Here is a 5,000-nt window from a genome sequence, read left to right on the forward strand (position 1 = left end):
GATGTCTTGATGGATGGTCCTGCTTGATGCGGTACTGGCTTGTTGCTTTCCATGTATGATGTTCCTGATTTGTCCTCGTTAAGTCCTTCTTCGAATGTTCTCGCTGGGATGTTCAATGGTTCTTGGATGCCCTCTTTGGGTCTTTCTTGTTCCGTTTTGCACTGGGTTCCTGTCCTTTGTGCTTCCCTAAGGAGTTGTTTCTTTTCCTCTAAACATCATTTATGTATTTTTGCTCTATTTCTATTGTATTCGCGCACTGTCTTACACGCGACGAAATGCATTAGTCGTGTTTTGGTTTCTTGTATTTGTGGTGGTAGTGTAGGTTTTTGGTATGTTTCTGTTGCTATAGCTAAATCGCTTTTTCGGATTCGTGTGTTAGCTCTGTTATGTGTGTCGATTGAAATTGTGGTTGGTGTGTTATCAATTATGGTTCCATCTGGAACTATATTCCATAATGGTTTTAATGTTCCCCTTGGTTCTGGTGCTCTTCTCATTAGTGTTTTTTGGCTACTTGTTTTTTTTATTTAATAGTACGGAGGTCTTATCTCCGAATGTTATACTTAATCTGTCGGGTGTTATCTTATCCGGTGATATTTGCTTACGTTTAGGATGTCTTTGCCTTGCTTGGGGAATTGTGTCCGATTCCGCGTCTGAGTTTTCTGGCGTATTGTTTTGTATTTCCAGATTTGGTTCCGAGTCGAAAAGTTCCACATTGCTTGTTGATTGAGCGTTGGGCGTCTGAGGATCTTCTTTTCTAAATAGAATTTCTTTATGTTATTGTATGTAACGTAATTCTTGTTCTGGTGTGTGACCATGTTGCTTGTTTGTGCGTTTGGTTTTCTGCCGAAGTGTGCTTCGAATGGTGTGATTTTTGTGGTTGTGTTTAGAATAAGTTTTACGTTTTCTATTATTGCTGATATTTTGCTTGCTAGTGTTTCTTTTGACCACTTGGTGTCTAAATTTGTTGCTGCTAGTCTTCTTTTTAATGTTTGTATTAGTCTTTCGACCATTCCTTATCTCTGTAGTCTCCTATTGGAGCTAGTATTAGTCTTATGTGGTTACCTTTGTAAAAGATTTCGAAATTTTTTGCTTTGAATGCTTGTGCCTGATCGCACCTTACTGATCTTGGTATTCCTTGAAACTTTATGTATTTTTTTAGGTAGCTTATGGCTGTATCTGTGTCACAATTAGTAAATATTTCCGCATGGGGGTATCTGGATTATCTGTCTATTGTTACTAGTGTATATGTGTCTCTATTGTTATTCGCTATTTGGCCTCCGAAATCCATCTGGATTTCTTCGCTTGGTTCTGATAATGTTGATACTGATGCGTGTTTGTTTTTGGGAATGATAGGTTTTAAGTTTTTACCTGTTTTTGTGCACTGTTTACATCTTTGCGCTAGTGCGACTATATCTCGGTGGATCTGAGGATACCAAATTAATTGGGCTAAGTAAATCATGCCAGCTTGGCCTGAATGGGTTCTGTGTACTGAATCAATAACTGTTTTTCGTAACTGAGTAGGAATGTACATTTTGCCGTCGTAAAGAATGCATCCATTTGGATTTACAGAAAGATCTTTTCGGAGGCTGTACCAGTATTTCGAGAAAATTTTAATTGCGTTCCAATCTTGCAGCTCTATAAGTCTGAGGTTTTTGTTGCTGTTAGAGTCATTTTTAATTGCTTCAGCTATGAATGCTTTACCATGTACTTTGTGTAAATTAAGTAAGTTGTCTGGGGAATTTTCGATGTTAATTTTATCAAAGGGGTTTTTCACAATGTGGGGGTTAAGTGGTCTAAGTCCTTGTCCCATATTTGGTATACAGTCTGTTTGGGTGCCAATGGTAATGGCTTTGAGGGTGTAATGGGATTAGAGGTTTGGGGATTATTTGGTGGGTTGTCTGTGTGGTCAATAATTGACATGGTTTTCCTGTTTGGGCCACGAAAACTTTTGTTAATTTGTTGTTCGAATGTGTTTATGTTGGGTTTATTTATTGTACAAACGTTTACGATAAGTGGATTAATGGAGAACGACTGCTTTGTGCTACGAAAATGGCTAAAAGCGTGTTGCTTTGTTTGTTTTTGTTCACTTGTCTTTATTACGTCATTTTGTGCCCGTATATTTGTTGCGATCCTATTGGATGAAATCTTGTCTGCTCTTTTTGGCATAAATTTGAATGAGCCGATTAAGTTAATGACGAAATTTTCGTCTTCTTTTGACATTGGTATCGCTGCTGAAATGGGAAATTTACTGAAGTAGTCTGCGAATCCCATGTTTTTTCCAGCAATATGTTGTACTCTAAAATTAAAAGGTAAAAGTCTATCTACCCATCTTGTTAGTGTGCTTTGCTATGTTTTATTTCCCATATTGTCTTTTAGTGCTGATAATAGTGCTTAGTAATCCGTTTGGAGTGTGAAGAGTGATCCGTATAAGTAGTATTTGAAGTGTTCCAGTGACCATACTACTGATAATGGCTCTAATTCGTTTATGCTGTATCTTTGTTCTTTGGTATTTAAAAATCTGCTCGCGTACCCGATGGGGTACCATCCGTTTTTGTATTTTTGTTCAAGGCAAGCTCCTAATCCTTCTTTGCTTGCGTCGCAGCGGACCCTTGTTTTTCGGTTTGTGTTGAAGTGTTTGTTTTCTATTATTTGTCTAAGGGCGTTTTTTATTTGATTGAAAGATTTTGTGTGTTCATAATTCCAATCTAGTTTGCTACTTTTTAATTTTTTTTTATGTGACAGTAATGGTCTAAGTGGTGCTGATATTTAAGATAGGTTGGGGATGAATTTTTGTAGGTGGTGTATACTTCCCATTAGTGATTTGAGTTGTTTTAGTGGTTTTGGTGGGTCCATTTTTTTAATGGCTTCGGTTTTTCATTTCGTTGGTATTATTCAATCTGGATTTGTTTTGTATCCTAACCTTGTTAATTCTGTGACTGCGAATTTGCATTTGTGTAGACTTATTGCCAGATTTTCTTTATATAACCGGGCAAGTACTTTGTCTAGTTCATTTTCGTGGTTTATGAGTGATCCTTTAGTTATTACTATTATATCGTCTAAAAAAACGTGTGCTGAGTTGATGTTTGGTAGTGTAAATTCCATTATATTTTGGAATGTTGCTGGCATATCTGTTAATCCATAGAAGCCATTTATAAATCAGTATGTTCCTGTAGCATTTCCTCCCAAAATTTTCAAGCTGCAGTGTTTTTGTGTTTCTTCGTGTAAGGGGACTTGAATATATGCGTATTTTAGATCTATTTTTGAGAAGTACAATGTTCCTGCTTTTGTTTAAGTTCGCTGATTTACATGCTATACATGGTATCCATAAGGTGGTCTATGCTTTGCATCTGGTATTTGTTTTTTTGAATAACGTCATTTAGTTTTTTCCAGGAATGTGTTGTGGAATGTTTAGTTTTTTCGAGGAATGTGTTGTGGAATGTTGATTTTGCCTTGTGGGTTTTTGATTTTCCAATTCTGTTGCATAGGTGAGAGTATGTTTCAATTATCCATTTCGCGATGTTGTTTTGTTTTGATTGTATGTTATGTATTTTCTCACCTGGTGTTGTGTAGGTTAGTTCGATCCCGAGTTTTTAGAGGGCGTCTCTGCCTAGGATGTTTACTGTGTTTTGCAGGACAACAATGATTTGGCAGTTGTGTGCTGTTGTGTTGCCAGTTACAAGATCCAATTGGATTGAGTAGTCCACCTTTATCCTTTTGTTGTTGAAGCATCTGAACTCCCCGATGTTCTTATCTTGTTTGATAATTTTGTGGCCTAGTTTCTTTTTTTAAGTATTGTGCGCTAAGCCGCGAGATGAATGAACGTGGGCTGCCTGTGTCTACCAACCAATTGATGTCCTCATCCTTGCTTTTTTTATATCCAAAATTCTCCTTGATGAGTTTTGTTTAGATCTTTTTTGGTGACTGTAGTAAAGCTTAGTGGTTATAAAAAGTTTATGGAGCTCCAATCTTCTATCATTTCTCTGATGTACCATATACTCTTGGGGTCGATTGCTTCTGTCTCCTCTTCGTCCTCATCCTGGATTGACTCATATTCAGGAATTGATTGTATATTACGAACTCGTTTTGTGTTTGTTTGTTGTTGTGTGTTGTTTTGTTGTTGGCTTCTGTTGTTGTAGGTTTGATTGTTCCTTTTTATGTTCTGTATTTCCAATCTTCTTGATGGTATTTCAGATCTGCACACTTTGGCGCAGTGACCTATTTTTTTTTTTACAGAAGTTAAGTTTTGAGTTTATTGTTGGGCAATTGTCCAGGTGTCCTTTGATGAATTTGTACCCACATTTCCAGCAATCTGGTATCTTGTTGTTATTTGGTGGTGTGGGGAGTATGTTTCTTCTTTGGGTTTGTTGTCTTTGTCTTTGTATTAGATTGATGCCGAATCCATTTGGACTTTGTGCGTGAGTGTTGCTTATCCGCTGTTGGTTTTCGTGTCCTCTTTATCTTGTGATAGCGTAATGTAATGTCTCTAGGGGGTCTCTGTCTTCTGAGAGTAGGTCCATTTGGATCTGCGGGTTTGACATTCCCTGTATAAAATTGCTGTTGACCAAGCTGTGTTCTAAGTCTTCCCAGTTATATAGTGCTGCTTTTTGCTTTATTCTTGAGTGGAATTGTTCTAATGGTTCGCTTGGGTTTTGTTGCAACTGAAAAAATGGAATCTGTCGAATGTTTCGTTTCCGATCTCTTCGAACGTGTCTTGTAGTTGTATTACTAGTGCATCTGTTGTATATTTGGATAGTTCTGTGTGTGGGTTGCGTTGATGAAATATGTTTGTTCCTTCTGTTCCGAGTGAGAGATAGACTAGGCTTTTTACTTTGTTGTCGACTTCGTCCCATTTTGAATTGTCTATCATTGGACCTTGGTCCTCTACTGTTTGGCATTGATTTTTCCAGTCTACTTTTCTTTTAATGTTTCTCTGCTCTCTCTGTCTCTTTTCTGCTGTTGTTTCGTCTGGAAGTGTTGGTTCGTAGACGTAGATTGGTTCT

The sequence above is a fragment of the Convolutriloba macropyga genome, chromosome 14 (genome assembly GCF_964194025.1).
Source record: "Convolutriloba macropyga chromosome 14, txConMacr16.3, whole genome shotgun sequence".
NCBI classification, from domain to species: Eukaryota; Metazoa; Xenacoelomorpha; order Acoela; family Convolutidae; genus Convolutriloba; species Convolutriloba macropyga.